Raw genomic sequence first — 7,014 nt, 5'->3', positions numbered from 1 at the left:
GACGCAGAGTTCTAAATATATCTGTCAAGTCCATCTGATCCAATGTATCATTCAGGGCCCTTGTTTCTTTATTGATCCTGTGTCTAGATGATCTATCCATTGTTGTAAGTGGAGTATTAAAGTCCCCTGCAATTACCACATTCTGATCAATAAGGTTGCTTATGTTTGTGATTAATTGTTTTATATATTTTGGGGCTCCCATATTTGGCGCATAGACATTTATAATGGTTAGCTCTTCCTGATGGATAGACCCTGTGATTATTATATAATGCCCTTCTTCATCTCTTGTTACAGCCTTTAATTTAAAGTCTAGTTTGTCTGATATAAGTATGGCTACTCCAGCTTTCTTTTGACTTCCAGTAGCATGATAGATAGTTCTCCATCCCCTCACTTTCAATCTGTAGGTTTCCTCAGGTCTACAATGAGTCTCTTGTAGGCAGCAAATAGATTGGTCTTGTTTTTTCATCCATTCTTATAACCTATGTCTTTCGGTTGGAGTATTTAGTCCATTTACATTCAGTGTTATTATTGAAAGATATGGGTTTAACGTCATTTTGATGTCTGTAGGTTTCATGCTTGTAGTGATGTCTCTGGTACTTTGGTCCTTGCAACATTTCACTCACAGAATCCCCCTTAGGATCTCTTGTCGGGCTGGTTTAGTGGTGATGAATTCTTTCAGTTTCTGTTTGTTTGGGAAGGACTTTATCTCTCCTTCTATTCTGAATGACAGACTTGTGAATAAAGGATTCTCAGCTACATATTTTTTTCTGTTCATCACATTGAAGATTTCCTGCCATTCCTTTCTGGCCTGCCAAGTTTCAGTATATATGTCTGCCACTAGTCTTATGGGTCTTCCTTTGTAGGTTATAGCCTGTTTATCCCTAGCTGGGTTCAGAATTTTCTCTTTATCCTTGTATTTTGCCAGTATCACATGATATGTCATGCAGAAGATCGATTCAAGTTATGTCTGAAGGGAGTCTTCTGTGCTTCTTGGATTTCAATGCCTTTTTCCTTCCCCAGATCATGGAAGTTCTCATCTATGATTTGTTCAAGTACACTTTCAGCCCCCTTCTCTCTCTTCAGCTCTTCTGGAATTCCTATGATACGGATGTTGTTCGTTTGATTGCATCACTTAGTTCTCTAATTTTCCCCTCATACTCCTGGATTTTTTTATGTCTCTTTTTCTCATCTTCCTCTTTTTCCATAATTTTATCTTCTAATTCACCTATTCTCTCCTCTGCCTCTTCAATCCGTGCTGTGGTCACCTCCATTTTATTTTGCACCTCATTAATGCATTTTTTAGCTCCTCATGACTATTTCTTAGTCCCTTGATCTCTGTAGCAATAGATTCTCTGCTGTCCTCTATGCTTTTTTCAAGTCCAGCGATTAATTTTATGACTATTATTCTAAATTCTTGTTCCGTTATATTGCTTAAATCGTTTTTGATCAATTCGTTAGCTGTCGCTACTTCCTGGAATTTCTTTTCAGGAGAATTCTTCTGTTTCATCATTTTGGGTAGACCCTGGGGTGGCTCCAAACTTCAGGGCACTTCGCCTGTACTGTCCAGAGTAACTTGTGTTGGTGGTCAGGGCCGCAGTCAGACCCGATGTCTGCCCCCAGCCCACTGCTGGGGCCACAGTCAGACTGGTGTGTACCTTATCTTTCCCTCTCCCAGGGGCAGGACTTACCGTGGAGTGGTGTGGCCCCTTTCTGGGCTACTTTCACACTGCCAGGCTTATGGTACTGCTTCGATGGGATCTGCCCAAGGGCGTATTAGCCAGGGTGGATCCACAAGGTGCACAGGGGTGGGAGGGACAGGTTTAGGTCGCTTTGCTGTAGGTGGTCCCCTGCGGGAGGGCCCTGCAGCACTGGGAAGGAGGCAGACCCTTGGAGGGTTGGATTCACAGAAGCAGAGTTGGGTGTTTGCGTGGTGCAAACAACTTCCGTGATGGGAACTGGTTCCCTTTGGAATTTGGGCTGGGGGATGGGAGAGGGAGATGGCACTTGCCAGCGCCTTTTTTTCCCTGCCGAGCTGAGCTCTGTCTTCTGGGGCTCAACAACTCTCACTCCCGGTGTCCTCTTGCCCTCCTGCTCTCCGAGCAGAGCTGTTGACTTTTAACATTCCAGATATTAAGTCCCCCTGGTTGCCTGAATTCACGCAGTCCAGCCCCTTCGCTTTTGCAAGCCAGACTTCAGGGGCTCTTCCTTGCGGTGCAGGCTGCCCCTCCACTGCCCTGGCTCCCTCCCGCCGGTCCGTGTAGCGTGCACCATCTCTCTGCCCTTCCTTCCCTCTTTCGTGGACCTCTTGTCTATGCTTGGCTCCAGAGAGTACATTCTGCTAGTCTTCTGGTGGTTTTCTGGGTTATTTAGGCACGTGGGTGGAATCTAAGTGATCAGCAGAACACGGTGAGCGTCTTCCATGCCACCCTCTTCCAGTCTCTCTCAAGGTTTCATTCATTTCTTAACATATTTCTGTCCATTCCCTCTAAGGATGTTCAGACCTTGAGCTCCTGGGTCAGAGCCAACAATAATTTTAAGTGCAGAGTTCCAGCATTTTCTATTTTCAGGAAATCTCAAGTTATCTCCAGTTTGTCAGCCTAAAAAATCCGCAGTAGAGCCACAGCAGGTAAGGAGCAGAGCTGTTGCCAAACCACCTATTTATTTATTTAGAGAGTGGGAGGGGCAGAGAGAAGGAGGGAGAGAATCCCAAGCAGTCTCTGCACTGTCAGCACAGAGCCTGACACAGGGCTTGAACCATGACCTGAGCCTAAACCAAGAGTCGGCCAGATGCTTAACCAACTGAGCCACCCAGACACCCCTGTTTTTTACTTTTAAAAATAAACAAGCAAACTCAATATTTTCTAAAGTGTTTTGAAAAATGAATAATTCATATTCTTACAAAACTATGAGACATGGTTAGAAATTTAGAGTTTAAAATTTATCTTTCTTGATGTAGACTATGTGCCAAATATCACTGTTAGGAAGAATAATTCTTTCCCTACTAAGTGCATGTATCCCCTAAAATATACCTCAGCCCTGTAGTGAATGACAATATTTTACACTCTGTAACCTATATCCTGGAAATTCAGGCTGACACTTGTTATGATGTCACTAATGTCCCAAATTGGTATTCTGGGTTCCTTTCACCCATGATTCCAACTGCTTACAAGAGATGGGCCTAAATAATGCTTGCTCCTAAGTCAATTATTTGAAAATAGAACCTGTAATGTGAGATTTACTATGATACTCTTAACTTTGTAGTGAATTGAAGTGTTTGTAGCATCTGTAAAATTGACTGATAGTTTCTTATAGTGCCAGCAGTTCTACAGAGAATAAGACTTTTATGTTCAGAAAAGCAGCAAGGTCAAACAACTATGAAAGGTGGACTGGAAATGCTACTTCTGATTTTGTAGAAATACTGAAAGCAGCTTATACAAATGCTTTGCTTCAAGGAAGTGAATGTGTGGGGAGAAGGAGAATGCTGCCTATGGGAGGAAAATAAGGAAAAACAGATTCATGTGCCACTGATTTGAAAAATAGATGCAAATTTGTTTAGATAACATAGTTAATATCTTTTAATATTTTATCTGGGGGAATGAATGGATTGCTTTCTGTGTTCCATTTTGTTGGGTGCAAGATATACTACCATGTATTAGGAAACAAACGCCTAAGCCTATACTAGTCAAGTGGGGAGAAAATACTTTAACATTCTTCAACTCTAGTAGTCTGTTCCTTCACTCTCTAGAACTGAGACTGAGTTTTCAAATTTGCATAAGGTAGTACTTCATGTGAGGATTGGAGAGTAGGTTCTTCCTCCCTCCACCACATATATTTATGATCAAAGTTGAGTTTTCTCCCATGTATGACTTTGGTAGAGTACATCATTCCTCCCTGTGAGAATCAAAGAGATATACCCTGTTATGGGCTTATTTCTCTCCATATAAATATATTTCCTACAGCATCAAGGCCTAGTATTAATATATTATTTCATATAATTTTCACATAATTTTACTACTTTCCCCCCAAAAATGTTGGAATACATTCTCTTAAGCATGTCCTTTCATAAATCGTTCCCTATTTCCTCCCTCTAATTTTCAAGAATACTTAGGTTAAGTAGTAACTCTTCTTTACTAATATTCTTACTCAATCTTACTGGGTAATCACTAGCCATATGGTATAATTCCTGACAAATTTGTCCATTTGCTTGCTTCTGATTCCCATGATATCCCAATAATTGCATTGCACATTAGTAAGTTTCTAGGCAGACCTATGGGGCTTCTCTACTGAGAGTCTTAATTAAACTTGTTCTAAATTAAAACAACCTTTGCTGAGACACTTGTCAGACCAGCTTTAAAGGTTTGCTTGGGACACAGGAGGCAATGCCATGATCAGTGGAAGCATGACAGAGGTCAGGACCTAAGCAGTAAACTTGATGATACACAGGGAGGTAATTTATTATACCCACTAGACCTGCTAATATGATGGAGGACAGGTAGGGAGGTAGGATGATTAGGAAAGAATGTAAAATATTAGGACAAAGAATAAAAGTGATACAATTTTGTAGTGCTATTGTACACCACCCCACCTCCTAAAAATAAACCTCCAAAATAAAATGGAAACCATAGCTGTATTTTATAGTGCCAAGAAGCGGGAAGAACATTTAAACATCTAGTCAATCTTCTAGGTTTTGGTTCATTAGGGTTAGTGCTGGTCCTTGTCTTCTGAGCCTCATCCACATTTAAAAAAATTATCTGTGGATTTCTCACCATCTTATGATAAGAGTTTCACAATCAAATTCTTCCTATAATTCAATGACATCATGCTTTCTTCATCCTTTACTTGACTCAGGAAAACTATTGTGAAGAAAGAAACTAATTAATCGAATTACACTAACATATAAATGAATGATGTTTTAATTTATTAATTTTTTATGGATATTTATATTTGACAGTAGAAAAACCCCTGCTCAGTTTATGACCAAATATGAAGCTGTAAATAAAAGGTTCAAATTTGGTACACTTTGCTGGATAAGTGTTTCCTTCTAGAATGTCTTGTTTTGACTATAGATCAAAATTTTTTGCTAAAATGCTTTTGCCCTGCAAAGGAAATCATCAACAAAATGAAAGGCAACCTACAGAATGGGGAAAAATATCTGTAAACTATCTATCTGATAACAGGTTAATATCCAATGTATATAAGTAACCCATACAACTTAGTAGCAAAAAAATAAACAATCCAATTAAAAAATGGGCAGAGGAGTTGAATAGACATTTTTCTAGAGGAGATATACAAATGGCCAATACGTACATGAAAAGGTGCTCAAGGTCACTAATCATCAGGGAAATAAAAATTAAAACCAAAATGAAGTAGCAACTCACACCTATTTAAATGACTGTTATCAAAAAGACAAGAAATAAGAAGTGTTGGTGAGGATGTGGAGAAAAGGGAAGCTTTATGCACTGACAGTGGAATGTAAATTGGTGCAGCCACTGTGGAAAACAGATGAAAGCTCCTCAAAAAAATAATAATAGAACTACCACATGATCCAGCATTCCCTCTTCGGGATATATACCCAAAGGAAATGAAATTTCTATCTGTAAGAGATATCAGCATGCTCACGTTTATTATAGCATTATTTACAATAGTCAAGGTATAGAAACAACATATGTCTATTAATGGATGAATGGATAAAGAAAATGTGTGGTTTATACACACATATATATACATATAATAAATATGTATACATATAATATAGATATATATTAATATATTAATTTTATCATATTAGTTACATTAATAATATAATAATAATATAATTACTTATACTAATTATATGAAATTATCATTAACATATTTATATTAAAATAAATGTATTGATTATATTAATAATATAATAATATATTATATTATATTAATTATATTATTTATATTAAGAATATATATATTATTATTAACCCATTAGAATAAAATCCTTCCATTAGTGACAATATGGATAGACTTTCAGGGCATTATGCTAAGTAAAATAAATCAGAAAATGATCTCACTTATAGGTGGGATCTAAAAGAGCCAAACTCGTAGAAACAGAGAGTAGATTGGTAGTTGCCAACAGCAGGGGCTTGAGGAGTGGGGAAAATGGATGAAGGCAGTCAAAATATATAAACTCAGTTATAAGATAAATCAGTTCTGGAGATGTAATGTACAGCATGGGGACCATAGTTAACAATACTGTATTGATTATTTGAAAGGTGCTCAGAGATTAGATCTTAAAAGTTCTTATCACAAGAATTGTAACTATGTGAAGTGATGGGTGTTAACTAAAATTACTGTGCTCATCATTTTGCAATATATACATATATCAAATCATTATGTTGTAAACTTCAAACTAATGCAATGGTATATATCAATTAAATCTCAATAAAGTTGGGAAAAAACCCTAGCTCTGAATCTGATAAACATGAGTTAAATTTTGGATCTTCCACTAAATAGTTGTGTGACTTCAGGAACTTTCTAAATCTATTTCATAAAAAGCATAAAGAGCCTAAATGTCCATCAACTGAAGAATGGATAAGGAAATTGTGGTTTATATACACAATGGAGTACTACGTGGCAATGAGAAAGAATGAAATATGGCCCTTTGTAGCAATGTGGACAGAACTGGAGAGTGTTATGCTAAGTGAAATAAGTCATACAGAGAAAGACAGATACCATATGTTTTCACTCTTATGTGGATGCTGAGAAACTTAACAGAAGTCCATGGGGGAGGGGAAGAAAATAAAAAAGAGGTTAGAGAGGGAGAGAGCCAAAGCATAAGAGACTCTTAAAAACTGAGAACAAACTGAGGGTTAATGGGGGGGGGAGGGAGGGGAGGGTGGGTGAGGGGTATTGAGGAGGGAACCTTTTGGGATGAGCACTGGGTGTTGTATGGAAACCAATTTGGCAATAAATTTCATATTTAAAAAAATAAATAATAAACAATAAATAAAAATAAAATATCAAAAAAAGCATAATGATAAT

This window comes from Panthera pardus, unplaced genomic scaffold (assembly GCF_024362965.1).
Source record: "Panthera pardus isolate Hobbes unplaced genomic scaffold, ASM2436296v1 HiC_scaffold_27, whole genome shotgun sequence".
In the NCBI taxonomy this organism is placed as follows: domain Eukaryota; kingdom Metazoa; phylum Chordata; class Mammalia; order Carnivora; family Felidae; genus Panthera; species Panthera pardus.
Note: the sequence above shows the minus strand (reverse complement) of the source record.